Source organism: Monodon monoceros, unplaced genomic scaffold, assembly GCF_005190385.1.
Source record: "Monodon monoceros isolate NGI ecotype Baffin Bay Population unplaced genomic scaffold, NGI_Narwhal_1 Super_Scaffold_6, whole genome shotgun sequence".
Taxonomy (NCBI): Eukaryota; Metazoa; Chordata; class Mammalia; order Artiodactyla; family Monodontidae; genus Monodon; species Monodon monoceros.
The window spans coordinates 7,483,732-7,502,061 of record NW_021703783.1 but is presented as its reverse complement, the minus strand read 5'-3'; positions in this window follow the sequence as shown (position 1 = coordinate 7,502,061).

Below are 18,330 nucleotides of genomic sequence, written 5' to 3'. Positions count from 1 at the left end.
GGCTACACTTGTTCCCTTCCGACCAAGCAAAACAGAACAAAAGAAAGTTGTATATCAATCAGATTTATCCATTTTGTCCCTTTGCAACACCTTATTTATTTCCTTCATAATATATGAAATTAGATAATTATTTATCTACTTATCATTTTATTATTGTTATTATTTGATTACCACTATTGCTATTATTATTATTAGGCCCTTTCCATGGGGATATGAGCTCCATGAGATCAAAACCTTCTTAGTATTGTTAGCCAATGCATGGTTCTGGCACATAGCAGATGCTCAATAAATATTTCCTGAAAAATAAACAAATAATTATAAAATCAAATTTGTTTACTGAATGAGCTTACCTAGGTGGCTCTTGCTGGCGGTCTCTAGTGCAGTTGGAATGAGATGCTGACTGGGACTCGGGTTAGCTCAAAGCCTTTGTCACGCATGTATGTGCTTGCTGATTGCCTGGAACCTCAGCAAGGTGGCTGAGTTACAGGAGCAGTTTTTCTAAAAAGACCATTTTCAAATGATAATATAAGCAGCATAGAATGATTTGTCAACATTTAAAAGGTGATCCACTAATAGGGCTAGAACCCAAATATGATCACCCAGGTATATGAATCAAATTGCATTCTCTATCAAGACAATCTATTAGGGTCCTTTCAAAATAAACTTTGAATGTTGCATAATCAGAATGTCTCTGGATTTATCCTTTGTGCTTCATGGAAAATTTTCAGTGTTCTACTTTAGGAATTATGTAACTTCTACCTGGCTAAAAATTTCTAAGCGAAGACCTCTAATAGGCATAATCTCTAAATGGAATTCCCATTCTGACTGAAATTGCTCTCCAAGTTTCTCTTCAGATATTTTCCTCATTTTACATGTGAGAGCTACTCATAGCCAACTTGAGTAAGGTCACAAAATTAGACCTTGATGAAGCCAGGGCTAGAACTAGGTTTTTCCCTGAAGCAAGGAGCCACAGTGATCTATGATGAACATAGACAACAATAATGTCCCAGAATTAGGTAATGTAATAAATATTGCCACAATGGCAATTATATTACAATATATAAATGTATCAAAGTAATACGTTGTATACCTTAAATTTACAATGTTATATGCCAAATATATTCAATAAAAAATAATTGTGTGGGCTTCCCTGGTGGTGCAGTGGTTAAGAATCCACCTGCCAATGCAGGGGACACGGATTCAATCCCTGGTCCAGGAAGATCCCACATGCCGTGGAGCAACTAAGCCCGTGAGTCACAGCTACTGAGCCTGCGCTCTAGAGCCCATGAGCCACAACTACTAAAGCCAGCGAGCCACAACTACTGAAGCCCGCGCTCCTAGAGCCCATGCTCCGCAACGAGAAGCCACCGCAATGAGAAGCCCGCCCTCAGCAACAGACCCAACAATGCAGCGAAAAATAAATAAATATATTAAAATAATAATAATAACTGTGGTTGTTTTAAACCACTAACTAATTTGTTATTCAGCTACAGCTAACTGGGATAGTGTAATTTACATTGTTCCTCCATCTCCAACTTCAGATCATGAGGCGGTTGCACTAACAATACCTCCTTATAACCACCTGTTTTCGTTTTCCTAAAACAAAACAAAGAACTTCCTGGTCTAGAGGGGCTCCTATCCTCATTGTTTAAGTGATTATAGTACGTACGTTTTCAACAAAACATGTCAATCTGTGAAATCTTGTCTCAGTGTGTATGGGAACACTATATGACTTTTAATATCAGCGCCAATTTTCTAAAAGTACTTTCTAAACAAGAGTTCATGCAATGAGAAAACAAATGGGTTCATCCACCTCACTACAAATAACTCAATTTCGTTCCTTTTTATGGCTGAGTAACATTCCATTGTATATATGTGCCACATCTTCTTTAGCCATTCATTTGTTGATGGACACTTAGGTTGCTTCCATGTCCTGGAAGGTACAAGTCTGTCATACAGAGTGAAGTAAGTCAGAAAGAGAAAAAAAAAAAATACCGTATGCTAACACACATATATGGAATCTTAAAAAAAAAAATGGTCATGAAGAACCTAGGGGCAAGACGAGAATAAAGACACAGATCTACTAGAGAATGGACTTGAGGACACGGGGAGGGGGAAGGGTAAGCTGTGACAAAGCGAGAGAGTGGCATGTACATATATACACTACCAAACGTAAAATAGATAGCTAGTGGGAAGCAGCCGCATAGCACAGGGAGATCAGCTCGGTGCTTTGTGACCACCTAGAGGGGTGGGATAGGGAGGGTGGGAGGGTGGGAGATGCAAGAGGGAAGAGATATAGGGATATATGTATATGTATAACTGATTCACGTTGTTATAAAGCAGAAACTAACACACCATTGTAAAGCAATTATACTCCAATAGATGTTTTAAAATAATTAATTAATTAATTAAAAAAGCAGGTCTGAGTTAAATCTGAGTTTACTATGTGCTGTATAGCAAGGGATACTACACACCATGGGGATCCATGGGTGCAAGGTTTTTGCCAGTTTGGATATTTGAAAGCAATCGCAAGACTCCATAGAGCATACTTATGTAAAGCCTTTATCTAAAGTCCATGGATACAGTGGAGCATGAGAAAGAGAATGTAGGCAAATATTTGGTAGGCTAGAGATTTCCAGGGGCAATCACCCAGGGTTCGTTTTCACACGTGGTCTGTGTTCTGCCTCTGAACTGAACTACCAAGAACTATGCAAGGAATCATAGCTCTGGGAAAGCTCGAGACGGAAGTTCCCACCTGGGTTCTTATTCCCACAGTCACATCGTCAAGTCAGGCTGTCTAACTGGTTGTGCCAGTTGGAAACCATCCATTAACAAAGTGGCCTAAGGGTCACATAGGAGTTTCACACTTTGAACAGTACCTTATAAATTCTATTGCCCTTCTTTAGCCAAGAGTCAAAGTCGGACCACCATGAATTACCAGGGATAAGGCTGCAGCTTTTCTGGTTCAGTTCAGCTGTAAGTCAACTTTATCTCACACTGCAGAGTGTATCAGTAGGAAGGGATTAGGAAGGATCTGTTACAGGATTTGGCCTTGTGCTGGGAAGTTTGGGGGAGAGTTTGATAAAGTGGGGCTTGCTCTGGATTGGATGATGCCAGAAACCAGCATTTTGGTTCACTGGGCAACTTGGTTCATGGGGTTTTTGAGTACCGTATAGGGATAGTGCTAACTTGCAGCTATTTTATGATAACTCTATGATTATCTCCAGGGACGCCAGAAAACATGGGCAGGATATGGATGGATGAACTAATGATTTATAAGGTGAGGTTTAATGTGTCAAAAATACATGCATGTGCCCTATATCAGTTTGACTACATTTTTTGGTGAAAATGTGTGGGTTGATGTTCTGTACCAGGTAAACCTGGTTACATAGACAGGTTTTGGCTGTGTGACCAGTGGGGAAATAAAAATCTCTCAACAAACTTGCACCTTGATTTCCCAGAGGCTGAGATATTACACACACATCTTGGCGGTTCATGTTTTAGAGACAAAACTTGTCCTGTGTGATGGAAAGAGGACCCTGGAAGATGTGCCTGTAGGTCTAGGACCTTCCTGATATTTGCCTGTGTTTTCTTTCTCCTGTGGTATCAGATCTTTTGCCTTTATTAAAACTTCCATTTAAGTATACTTTTTGGAGTTTTAAAATTCTTTTTACATGCACACCCCCGTGTAGTCACTGAAGGTTTCTTAATAGCTTTAATACAAGGGACAAGAATAACATACCGAGACTTAAGCCATAAGTGGAAAAGAAGCAGCAGTCACTGATGTGAGCTAAGAGAGGGAAATATTTGGTCATTTTCGCAGTTACACAGTGTTCTGATTTCTGTCTGTGCTTAGAGATGATTAATGAGTGGCCTTGTTTTTGTCTCACTCTATCGTGGTCCCAGAGTGACCTTGTGTAATGTTTGTATTCTGTGAAATTATGTTCATCGGAGGACACCAGCTAAGAGCTCTCAGGATCATATTTTTCTGTCTTAATTCCCTGCTTTTGGTTAAAGGCAGATGAACACAAGTTATAGGATGTTAATCTGTGATATCCAGATCTTAACCATTGCTAAAATTCTGTGAATCAGGAGATTTTCCTGAGAATTTTGTTTGTAGTTAGAATTAGTCCTTCATGATGCTGTTACAAGTTGTTGAATCATGTGATGTAATCATGGATGTGCAATCGCACCTAAGACTTTGGATGAGATGCAAAGAGTCAAGGGCAACACAGACAACTACCAGCAACAAAATTGTTTTAGTACTTGAAATAGACCACAAAGCCCAGAACCGAGATCATTAAACCCAGACCGATAAAACATGTCTGATTATCCTTCTAGGTTCATTTCAGACAGCCAGGTGGCTTTTTCTTTTAGCTTAGCCATGGGCTGTTTACTTGATTGTTTGTATTTTTTTTATGAAGTACAGAAAGAAGTGTTTGCTATAATACAAACACCTCCTTGAGAATTCCTTAAGGTAAAAATCATGAGCTATGCTAACTTTGGCTAAAGGATTTAAAATGATTTGTTGCACCAACAAGGAGCTACTGTATAGCACAGGGAACGATACTCAGTATCTTGTAATAATCTATAAGAGAAAATAATCTAAAAAAGAGTAGATATATATGGATAACCATCACTTTGCTATATGCCTGAAACTAACACAACATTGTAAATCAACTATATTTCAATATATATATTTTTAATTTTAAAAGATGAATTGTTGGGTTTTAAGAGTAAAAATGATGTCCACACAAACAGTGGTACCAGGGATGGGCACAGTCCTAACTGGTAGTATAAGGATCCTTCACTTTAATAGGAGGGAATCCATCATTGGTCCCTTAAGGCGGCCAGATTTTCTGAGTAGTTAAATACTTCCTGCACAGTTGATAAGGATACAATGACTTTGGGAATTCCATGGCAGTCCAGTATTTATGACTCAGAACTTTCACTGCTATGGCCCGGGGTTCAATCCCTGGTCAGGGAACTAAGATCCCTCAAGCTGCACAGTGAAAAGAAAAAAAAAAAAGGCCAAAAGGAAAAAAAAAAGGGTACATAGAAATATTTTGTTGGTGGGGGGCAGATGGTTTAAAGGTTGAATTTTTATAAGATTAACAGTTGGGATTAACAACGTAAGGGTAATTTCAGTACCACATGAGGCCTGTAAAGAAAATCTACCTTCTAAAATATTTTAGCAGTGTTTCTCAATGTTTTTTCAATTTGGTCTTTGACTCACCTTTTTAGACACTTTGTTTCTAATGCCCATACCCAAGAGATTTTATTACTGTAGGTATAGATTGCTGTGTACCTGTTTATATCCTGTGTTTATAAACATGCTTATACATAAAAAGCATAAGCTATTTTCAACCTATAAGAACTAATTTTTGCCCCCTTGGGGGTGATGTCACCCCTGTTGAGAATGCATTTTTCTTTGGGTTTTTTGCCTTTTTCTTCTTAATTTTATTGAAGTATAGTTGATTTACAACGTTGTGTTAATTTCTGCTGTACAGCAAAGTGATTCGGTTATATGTATATATATTCTTTTTCATATTCTTTTCCATTGTGGTTTATCACAGGTTATTGAATATAGTTCCCTGTGCTATATTAGGACCTTGTTGTTTATCTATTATATATAATAGTTTGCATCTGCTGATGCCAAACTCCCAATTCTTCCCTCCCCCCAGCCCTCTCCCTTGGCAACCGCAAGTCTGTTTTCTATGTCTGTGAGTCTGTTCCATAGATATGTTCGTTTGTGTTGTATTTTAGTTTCCACGTATATGTGATATCATATGGTATTTGTCTTTCTCTGTCTGACTTACTTCACTTAGTATGATAATCTCTAGGTCCATCCATGTTGTTGCAAATGGCATTATTTCATTCTTTTTTATGGCTGAGTAATATTCCATTATATATATATACCACATCTTTTTTATTTGAGACTGCACGTTTTAAAGGAACAGCTATCAGATGGTTTACAGCAGGAACAGATAGGAGATAACAGACCTGCCAATCAGATAATTACAAGTGGTAGCTATTGTCTGAATATAATGCACAGTATCATTTTATTTTTCCTTGAGTGACAAAAGACCACAGGGTGTCAACAGTAAGAAGACAAAGAAAAGCTCCCTTAGGGAACTTGTTGAGAAATCATTCATTTGGTCAATATGAGGTGCTAAAATACAATAGTAGGCAAGATTAGAGAAGAGAAAATAAAGAAATAGGATAATGGGGAACCAGAAAATTAATTTTGTTCTATCATCTTGGGCAGAAGTTTTCTACTCCCTGCAACTATCTCCTTTTACAGGACACTGAAGAATTCTCAATTTAAAGTCTCCAAAAGGAATAGACACTCAGCAATCAGAAAAGATAATATCCACTGATCAAGGGAAGATGGTGTGTGTCTTCTTAATTGGAAAACACGAATCCAAGGATCAACACCTTGGAGTTTTACTGCTATGTTAGTTGTTACAGTGCCTGTCAAGGTCCTTTCCTTCAAAGGCTAGGGGTGGATTTTTTATGGTGTTTCTTTGAGAAGACTAAGTTTCTGTGTTTGAGTTATGAAGGGATGTGCTTGAGTGATTATTTTTACAAAGCTGTCTGCACCTGTTTAATAAGACTGGTTGTATCTAGTTATATCTGTTTGAATAGAGAAGTACCCTAATGCATGGGGTACTTAATCCATCAGAGAGCGTCCATATCATCAAGGCTTACAGCCAATGCCTTAGACCATGGAAGATCTAAAGTCTCTGAGAGCTTTGCCAATTTTCAGTTTTTGAATTCCATTCATTCTCTGTACTTTTCACTGAAGATTGAAGATAGGAACAATGAAGTTTTTAAGTAAAAAGTAAACGCTTACAAAGTTATTTCATGACATTCTCAGTGAAAGGTAGCTCTCAAAACAAGCAATGACCAAGCATACTGGAACGTGATTACTATTTGCTTAAATGTTGACCTTTATCTCTTTTTACCTGGAAGGCCCAGGTGAAGAGCATTGACTCAGTCATATGGACTGATTTAAATTCGGGGAGAGGTTCATATTCCATGATTGAGTTTGAATCTGTAATTGTATGACCTGCTTGATAATTTCAAGTTTTTGTTTTTAGCTGTAAACTATTGTAAAACAAAATTAAATCAGGATTATACAAGGGAATTTACAAAAGTACAGGTAATTTTCTAACAGAGATTAATCCACTGAGGGATTTTTTTTTTTTTTTTTTTGCAGTACGCGGGCTTCTCACTGTTGTGGCCTCTCCCGTTGCGGAGCACAGGCTCCGGACGCGCAGGCTCAGCGGCCATGGCTCACGGGCCCAGCCGCTCCGCGGCATGTGGGATCTTCCCGGACCGGGGCATGAACCTGTGTCCCCTGCATTGGCAGGCGGACTCCCAACCACTGCGCCACCAGGGAAGCCCCTACCTCTTTAGTAATACCTGAGATAAGAGTGGAGAATTGTGAGTATCAAGGACAACTGGAGATTTGTTCCAAGTTGGCTTCATAGCAGAAATGATGGAGCCCAGATCTGTCTCCTCTTTATTTATCCAGTTCCCAGGTGTCTGATTATAATTGATAACACCTGGCAATGATCAGAATCCCCACCCTTGGCTTCCTGATTGGTGGAATGAACACACTGGACTAGATGGGAAAAGTTCTGCTTATCTTATCTTCAATGAATTAGAAGTTCCCACTTGCACTCACACTTTCCCCCACCACCTCCTCATTTCACTCACTTCTGATTCCAAGTCTCATAAAAATGCATGGGATTGATTGAACCTACATCACTTAGCTGCTTCTTGATGTCAAGATAATCTGGGAATGGAGTTTTCGAAATTCTTCGAAGTGAAACACATATGTGGGAAAATTACCTAAGTATATGAAAACATCCACCAAATGGCCCACGATAAGGATCTACACTGTTTTATGAAGCTTAACAAATGTGTTGCAAGATGATTATTGATCTAGAAAAAGATATATTGGGGGATGGAGGTTTAGGAATGAGTTATATTGAAGGACTTGCCCCTCTTCCTTCCAGAGATGGAATACATGACTCTGGGAGCCAACATGTAGATTTGGCAGTGGCTATTGCAAAGTACTTATTTTCTATTTTCAGGAATATGGGCCTTTCTGGTTTAGATGTTTTAGAACCCAGGAGTGAAATATATTTTTATTATTCACTTACAAATTCCACTGAATTGGAAGCTGTTATCTGGCCATTTGGAGATTCCCTTGTTTATGCCTCTGGTATAACACATACATACTCTCAAAAACAATAGATTTACTGATAAACAATGAGGGCAGGAGTATGCATGGAACCATGATGATCTCATGGAGCCCCTCCATGTACCACTGTGCAGTAGTTATATTAAACATGAGGCTGGTGCAACTCCCCGTTCAAGTAGAACCATCAATGAATCAGATTCCTCAGGTTATGAACTGAAGACCACACAACTGGTGAAGATTCTTATGACCTGTGGGCTTCACTGTGAGCAAAAGGGACATCAAGAAAAGTTCCTTAACAACGTTTCAATAAATTCCTTTACTGTTCACGTTAGCTGGAAGAACTTCACTGATACAGTCCACTTTGACATACAGTTGGCCTCAATAATTTGTTACAAGTCGGACCAGTAATTTTCTTAACTTGCATTGGTTTGATTCATATAGATTTATAGATTTACAGATTTAAAGACAAAGATATTTTATGTAAGTAAAAGGGATTTGTTATAACCATAGTGTACTAGATGTAGAGATTTAGCTTGGGTCTTCTGGGATAATTGCTCTGAGCTTCTCAAGTTCCTACTCCCCAGATAAGAATGATCCAATAAAAATGGATCTCAAGAAAATATGGAGAATATTTATTGTATAACATTTTTGTAATATTCAATAATCCTTCATCCAATTAACTTTGTTTAGGTTAGAAGTCCTGATAGATAGTTCTTCTGTGTAGAAGAAGCACGTGGAGTTAATTATCTCTTAGAATGCCAGTATTAAATACCAAGCAAGTAAGTCTTCATGGTATATACTGTTCATAAAATATCTTTGCTTTGCTCAATTATACCTTTTATTTTGATGTACTTTGCTGACACACCAGCATTCTTCACTATTGAAATATTGAAGCTAAAAGTTCACACATTCATCTCCATATAAAAATAACTTATTATGGATCCTCCAGGATAAATTAATCCTAAAATAGTTGTTAAGTTAATTTCTTATGATAACCTGTGTATGTTTATTTGCCTAAACTTAATACATCATTCTGGCAAAATTTATATTGAACTATTCATCTATACATAATCTAACCAGATTATTTTCCTCTTGAGGTTACTTCTGGAACATGCTAGTACAGCTGTAGTGTAGACTGACAGTCTTGCAAGCACATTAAAAATAAATAGACCCATCAAAATGAAACTTTGGCTTAAAAATCTCATGTTACTCATTTAACTATTTAGGATAGGACTGATCACTTCTAGATGTAATTCATCCATGAGTTTATATTGGTTGACATGGGCAGGAGAAGAGGTAGAATGGAATATACAATGAAAATGTTAGTGAGTTTTGTTAACATGTAATTCAATTTGATTAGAACATTTATTAAGACAACACTGTGCTTAGAGCATGGTACTTTGGTTATATAATGGGAATTGCTACAATAACACAAGAAGATTATGTAACTGCAATAACATAAAACAAAATGGCTCATGCTAATACAGACTGGGATCACGTTGTAATCATCTTTGTGCTTCAAGCATTCTGGCCAGTTCTTGGAACGTATCTGATGATCTATAATATTTTTTTATTTAATATAATCTGAATAAAAAAGGGGAGGTACAGATTCTTATGGTCAAAGCATAGTATATAGTCCTCTGAGATATATAAATATTAGTGTTCTTAAGCCCTAATAGGCTCAAAAAAAAAACCATATTTTTTCCAACAAGAGAAAATATTGGCTTAAAATAATTTTATATTTTAATTTTTAAAATTTATTTAATTTTATTAAAAGAACCTGGCTCAGCTGGGCCAATATTTGATATGAATATTAACTATACGCCAGTGAGGCACACATTTTACAAATGTATATCTTCAGCTCCTATCCTTCCCCTGTACTCCAGACCAGTTTATCCAATTGCCTACTTGACATCTGTACATTATATCTGGAAAAAAATAAAAAGCATTTGTATTTTATACACAACATGTGTAAAGTAGAACTCTTAATTCTCTGCTCATTCACACTCCATCTCAGAAATTGTTTTAACTATTCATTCAATAGCACTAGCAAAAATAAAGGATTCGTTCTTCATTCCTCAATTTCTTTCATTCTTCACGGCAACTCCAGGCTACTTCACTTTCATAACATATTCTAAATATCTCCTCTTCATTCAATCTTCCCAGCTACCATCCTAGTACAAAGCTACCATTACCTGGATGTGTATTTCCCTTACAGCCTTCTTATGGTCTCCCTGCTTCTCTTTTTGGCTCCGTAAACCTATTCTCATCAAAGAAGGTAAAGTAATTATTAAAAAAATAAATAAAATTCACAATTATTAATTAAATAAATGATGCTTGGTCAGTTCTGCCATAATACAATTTATTCGTTGAAAAATGTTTATTGAGCAACTACCATATGTTATATGGTCCTAGGTACAGAAAATCCAGTCAAAAGAAAATATAGATTTTCAGTGTCTTCCCTCATGAAGGTTCTATTTAAGTAGAGAAGACAAATACTGCATCATCAATTTCAAATACAATGCAATATGAAGGAGAAATCATAGGTGGTGCCATGGGTGATAAAAAATATAGTGGTGGGCTTCCCTGGTGGCGCAGTGGTTGAGAGTCCGCCTGCCGATGCAGGGGACACGGGTTCGTGCCCCGGTCCTGGAAGATCCCACATGCTGCAGAGCGGCTGGGCCCCGTGAGCCATGGCCGCTGAGCCTGCGTATCCGGAGCCTGTGCTCCGCAACGGGAGAGGCCACAACAGTGAGAGGTCCACGTACCGCAAAAAAAAAAAAAAAAAAAAAAAATCTGGTAAGAAAATGAAAACCTAACAAGATAAAACAATAGATGAAACAAAGAGAAGTCTCTGGTACTTCACAATGTCTATATAATTATGTTCATTAGATAAGTACTCTGATAGGTACTTACCTGATGGGTACATTAAGATTTTTATTAATGTCTTTAAGATAGCTTTAAAGAATTTTAAGCTATATTTGTGCTTTTTATAAATGTTTCATTTTTTTAAAATAAAACCTCTCATCTTTGTTTTATAAATTGATAGGTTATTAAATAAGTGTGTACCTATTTTATACACATTGTATATATGTTAATGTGTATATATTTCTGCATGTTTGTATATATGTATTTGTTTATCTACAATAAATAAATAAATGTATATATATATACACACACACATATATATACATATACACATTTATTTATTGTTTGAACTATATTTTTAAGTCCCAGATAGAAAACAATTTACTTTGAACAAACTCATTCTTCTATATCAAACCTGGAAGGAAACCATGAACTGCCTCACATACTGAATTGTCTGCATTCTGCTTGCTATGACTTCTTATCAGATTTTATTTCTTTACTATTCCATTAAATGCTGTGCTTTTGCATCAGAGTCTACGATTTTCTTTTTTTTCAATGCATCATTCATCATTTTCATCCTAGAAAACTCAAGGCTTTGTTTGGTAGCAACTCTAATAATTTGCTTTACTATTGTCAATTCTGAATTCAAGTTTTTAGATAGAATACGGAATCCTGCAACATCTAGAGAAAGAGAAAGGCAGGTTTTCCAGGGGGCATGTGAGCTCAATGAAATAAAAAGAAACACACAAAATACAAAATAGACTCTTGCCGATGAAATAGCAAAGAGTAGGGGGGAGGGGAGGGTATACTTAGAAAGTCACAAATTAACTGCTGGATTTATTGATCGAGAGGGTAATCCAAGGACATTTTATTTATCTAAAAATTATTTTATGGTTCTGAGCTTACCACTTATTCCTGAAGAGCAGCGCTCAGTGTCTGTCTTTTGCTCAACCTAACATTTACGTTACAACAATGAGTTAATATTGAGAAGATGGAAGCGGGAAGAAACTGGAGGAAACAGGGATGGAAATGAAATGATTTCTCTACCGATTTCAGTACAGGCTTCTGACTCTGCTGAGACTCTGCTACAGACAGGGAAAAGCTAGAGATAAATTCTCCAGTTGTGGAGTTCAAAAAATTGGAAACAGAGTGTCCTAGTGTCTACAGATATTCAACAAATTAAGAATAGAGTGTCTTAATAGAAGATGGTTAGACTTACTTATTCTTGTAGTCTCTCTACCCAAGGTACACTGCCAATAGTGCCTAAACTACAACTGGGCCCTTAATAAATGTTTATTAATTGATTCATCCTAGATAAACTGCTTGTGTCAGCCCATGTGGGGTGCGCAAAAATTTATTTCACTGTGTTAACAATTCCTTTATACCTAGCTTACCAAAATATCACATCACATGTATAGATAATCAGTACTCATATTTTTTTTTAAAAACACCTCAGATTCTATAAATATTCAAGGATTCCACTCAAGGAAAATGTGACTCTTCTAGTACATTTTGTGCTGAAGATTCAAGAAAACTGAAGGAAATTCACTTCGCGGTAAATAATGTCTCTTGGTGGGAAACTTCCTTTTTCTGCCTAAGTAAATAATCAATTCTCAGTCCTATTTTACTCGACATGTATCCAATAGTTAGCTTACTCATATAATAAAATTGTCCCTCAGATTATAACGAGAAAAGAAGGGCATGGCAAAGTAAACTACTTGCTGTTCTTCAAGGCACAGAGAAAGTCTGGGATATAATGTCTACACTTGCAAAATTTTTCAGTGTCACAGTGAGAACGGAATGTATCAGGGAACTGAGATCAAAATATCTTCTGAAGAAGAGAAAACTGTAGACAAACAATAGAGCTTGTTACTTTCCCTTTTCGTTAAAACATCTCCCCAGTTTATTTTGGACAGAAAACCGAAGTCATTTCCCTGGTCCAAATTTTAATAGAAAATGAGACAGAAGGGATACTCCAGTTTAGGAGTGTTGAATGGAAAATGCAAAGCTTTGATATAAGTGTGTGTGTGTGTGTGTGTGTGTGTGTGTGTTTTTAAGAAGATGTCCTTAGTAAACTAGAACACCATGGAATAGTTCATGGAGGATGTATAGCTCTGATTTGGATGAGGCTACCGTGAGCAAAGCAAAACATGGTATGGCACTTGCCCTTCTTCCCTCTCCACACAGATGTACTTGGACATGGGAATAGCTCATTCCATCTATCATGTTCTTACAGTATAGTAATCACACTTTTTTTTTTTTTTATGGTACGCGGGCCTCTCATTGTTGTGGCCTCTCGCGTTGCAGAGCACAGGCTCCGGACGCGCAGGCCCAGCGGCCATGGCTCACGGGCCCAGCCGCTCTGCAGCATGTGGGATCTTCCCGGACCGGGGCACGAACCCCGTGTGCCCTGCTTCGCCAGGCGGACTCTCAACCACTGCGCCACCAGGGAAGCCCGGTAATCACACTTTTTTGCAGGATTTTGGACAGAGGAGTGACCTGGTCTGTTTACGTTTGAAACTGATCACCTGGCTGCTCTGTTGAAAGCAGGCTGTAGGAGGCCTGGTAGCAGCTGTTGCAGGAATCCAGGCAAAAAATGATGGTGGCTTGGACCAGGGTTGTAGCAGTGGAGATAGGAAGAAATTATCAGATTCTAGGTATATCTTGAAGGTAAAACCAGTAGAATTTCCTGATGAATTGGATATAAGGAAGGACAAAAAGAGTGAGCAGAGATTATTCCCGTGCTCAGTACGGTCTGAGCTACTGAAAAATAGAATTGCCATGACCTGAGCTGCTGAGGTTGCAGTAGACTTGAGTAGGAGATTAGGAATTCATCTTTGGACATAGAGAGTTTGTAATTTTATATACTCAAAGGGAGATAACAGGTTGGAAGCTGAGCAATCAGTACAGAAATTTGGGAGAGAGCTCGGGGTTAAAAAAAAATAAATTTGGGACATGTTAGCACATAGACCATGGATGGGGAGAGATCTCTAAGGCAGTGAGTCTACATAGAGAGGAAAATCAAGGGCTTTGCTTTGAGGCACTCAACGTTAAAATGTGGGGTAAAGGCAGGTCAAGGCAGAATAAATAAAGGAGACTATGAAGGAGAAACCAGTGAAGTAAGATGAAAACTTGTGTTTTGTTCTGGCCTCAGGGTGCTTTTGGATAGAGCATAATTTTTTAAGCCAATCACATTATCACAGTCTCCTCTGACAGTGACTGGTGTTCACAGGTCAGTTTCCCTGAAACACAGACCCTGGGATGGAGATGTGTATGTAAGGGATTTACTGGGGACAACTTTAAAGATCAACACCAGTGGAGGATAAAGGCGTCGGGATTGTACAGACAAGAGGAGTTGAACTGCAATGGGTACCGATAAAAGTTACAGTGCATGGTGAGCTGTGGGGCTGCAGTGGTCTTTTAGGGCTCTCCTACCTTAAGGCAAGGGAACCAGGTCTCTATACCATCACAACACCCGTCCTTGGATATACCAGGCTGCCTCTAAGGAAGAGGAGGGAACTTGGGTGAAAAGTCTTTCTGATACTGAGGGCAATTCTCGGAGCTGAATTCATCAGAGCCAGCAGCCACCAAGATTCCCGGCAACGGGGGTTTCAAGTACTTCAGCCTTGGAGGGAAATTTCTAAAGGACACGCCCCAGATCACTACTTTGGTCTAACAATGAGAAAATATAAACCAAATCTCGCGAAGGACCTACACAGGTGTGTGTCTCCTGGTACAGCGTCCAGAGGGATTTTACTCCCTGGTAGAGAGGGTGACAGAGAGAGAGAGAGATTCAGGAGCAAAATATTCTTTTCTTACTGACTCCTTTTCTTCCATATTGGGATATTGTTGGGAAGAAAATAATATTTGGTGCTTTAGGAGCCCAACTGTGGCCAAAAAGACAAATAATACTGATATACCAAAGAAGTAGAGCAGAAAGAATGGAAGAAACTTCTTGATGGCATTGGTGAGCTGCTGAACTAATGCTGGTACCACCTTCCTCAGAATTTGTGCCAAATGAGATAATAAATGTTTGGTATTTTAAAATCTGTTAGTTAGGCATTCTTTTACTTACAGCTGGTAAAGTTTTCTTTATCATTTATTTTTTCCCCCAATTCCTTGCTTCTGTTTTCCTATCTTATCTTCATATAGAACCCACGATATCTCCTTTTGAAAGTTCTTTCTAATTACTAATCCTGGGAAATCATTTGGAGAGGGGCCGGTACAGATACCTGGCTGACATGAATCATCCATTGCTCACAGTAATGCTCTCCATGACTGGGACTTCGGGCTGTGTGTGTGTGTGTGTGTGTGTGTGTGTAATATTCCATCTCAAAAGGGACATATCCAATGTTTTCTACGTGTCAGGCAGTGTGCTAATCACTTTAAGTATATTAATCTATTTAATCCCCACAATAAACTTATAAATCATTGCTATTATAATGATTTCCATTCATAGACAAAGAAAGAGAAGCACAGGGAATTTACGTGCCTCCTCCGAGGCCATTAGTCTGGTAAGTCATAGAACCAGAATCCAAAAACAGGCTGTGAGGTTCCATGCAGGGAAAGGAAGGAAAATTCTACACACAAACTACATTCTTAATATACTAATATTTAAAATACAGGGTGAGTAAATGTAGTTCCTTTTGGCTACAACAAAATTATAACTTTTGATGCAAAGGGGCGGCATTTGCTGCAGTGCTTTCCCAGCAGGGTGCGTTCGTTCCCAACCTCACTCCACCTGGAAGAGTAAGTCGGCCTCTGCTGGCAAAAAGATTCTGGAAATTTTTATAACTTGCTGTGACAACTTTGATGCCAAAATCAAAACAAGTTTACAGAAACCTTATTCTTTTAGGTAAAGGTAATTCCAAAGAGAACACTGTGAGCTTACTCCAGAGCCCCACGCAGGTACATACTCCTGTGGATATTCACACAAAGAGGGGTTTGAAGGGAGAAGACAGAGGCGCATTGCTTACCAGTTGCTGCAGGATGTGTCTTCCTGCTGGGGTTGTGGGTAGAATTCTCGTAAGAACATGTTCCACAGAGGGAAGGACACGCTCTCATTCATTACACAACCCATGATCAATTCCAGGCACATTTTCCCTTTGCCCTTTAGCCTTTATCCAAGAGGAAACAATTGCATAACACTGAATGTTGTGCAAAGCAATATCTCTATCATCAAAGTGATAATCACCAAAGGTTGCAAAATGATTAGGGTTCTTTCCAGAAATTTTCTATCTTCTTAATATTAAAAATTATAAATACTACCTAAGAAACCATACCTTAAAGAAAGTGAAGCCTGAAAGATGAGAAGGATATAGGACAGAACAAAAGTTATACTCCAAACTTGACTTTGGAACTTGGGATATTTTTTTACAAGACTGGAAACAATTTATTTTTTTCTCTCTTTTATTTTTACTTTTCAACAGTAAGTATTACCTATTTACTTTTTAAGAGTATACATTGCCTATATAGTCTTCAATCATTTTTCTCTGTAGACAAAATTATCTGGATATAAAATGTCTTTATATATTAAATGTGTGAATATTAACTGGAAATCAAAGCACAAAAAATATTACTGTAATATATTCAAAAGATACAGAGACTTGGATTTATGTCTTATTTATATTTCAGCTTGATAGTTACTGGACTTGTTTTTTTTAATTTCATAAAGGGAAGTGGTGATATATTTTGAAAACATTTTCCATAAAAGGCATCCGAAATGTATTTTTGACTAGAGCAATGATTTTGAAATTAAGTACATTAATTTAGATTTTGTTTGGACCTCTTCTTACTAGTAACTGTTAGGAGGCCTTATCCCAACATTACACTTTTATACTTCATGATGAAATATATCTCTGCTTTACAGGATGAGGAAATGTACGCTGGTGTTTATGTGAATCGAAAAGGGTGGGGGGGAGGTTTCCATATGCTGGAAGTGTTACACCAATTTTGCCTGATGGAAAACCCAAGCCATCCTTTTATCCACTTTCTCCACACCCCTAACTTTACTAATGAAATCCTTCCTTTCTAGTAAATGGCAAAATCTTTTCCCACCTTAGAAGGGGATTTCCTCATGCAATGAACAGAATCAGAAACAATTGTTCTGCATTCTCTATGGAAATAACATTCATATTCATAGGATTTACCCTAAAAAACGTGTATGTCTGTGTTCTTGTGTACATATATATTTCTGTCGTTAATACTATTTATTTCTCATTTAAATTTAACATGTAAAAAGCTAGATGACTTTTCCAAATTTTGAGGGTATGTTAAGGAGATACACAAATGCACACACACACGTACACACACACGATGTCTATTGTGCAAAATCCACTTTGGAAGTCCTATGGGGACACCTCACAGCAATCAGCACGATCCCTCTCAGTCAGATGCAACTGAATTACAATCAGACGCAAGTGTAAATAATATTAAGAGAATCATTCTCTAAGTATTACAATTCCATGGAAAGAGAAAATAAACCAAAATAAATTCCAAACATGCACCCCAGATAGAAAATTCTAAGAGTAGATACAACAAATTTTACTTGCTAATTGACAATCTAGAGAATTCTCATATGGGTGAGTCAATTTAGTGAACTTAAAGTAGTATATATATATCAGAGGAGTATGTATTCAAATATTTAACAATTATGATTATCTCCACCTAATTAGATAAATCAGATTACATGTTTGTGTGTAAATATAAACTCAATTCACCTTATTCAAAAGGAGTGTTATGCAAGTTTCTTCTCCCACTCAACAAATTTAAACATGTACAGCAACTAATTTGTGTTTTTTAAATTCCTTGCGTTAAATTTCCTGTTGTTGATGTTAGATTTAGACTTCCAAATTGTAACTTGTTACTAAAGTCTTAGAAAACATTTGACTTCCAGATATGCCCACTGCTGCTGTGATTTACGTTCCGCATCTTGGTTAACAAAGATGTTCTAAATGTAAATACATTACTGACTATTTGAATATTCTTCAAATATTAAGTGATTATTTTAGGGTCACACCTTTGAGTGAGTGTTATGACAAAGGGGCAAAGAAACTTCATAGAACCGGTAAAGGAAAAACATGGAGAGAATTAGAATTTGGTGTTGCTTTTCATAAGGGATAACATAAGTGATCACCGATCTGAAATTGTTTCTCATCTGTGATGTAGAGAAGTATTAGTTAAAGGTATGAAGACATAGTCAAGTGATAGAGACAATTTTCTTTAGATTTGGCCAAAACCTTCGTGGT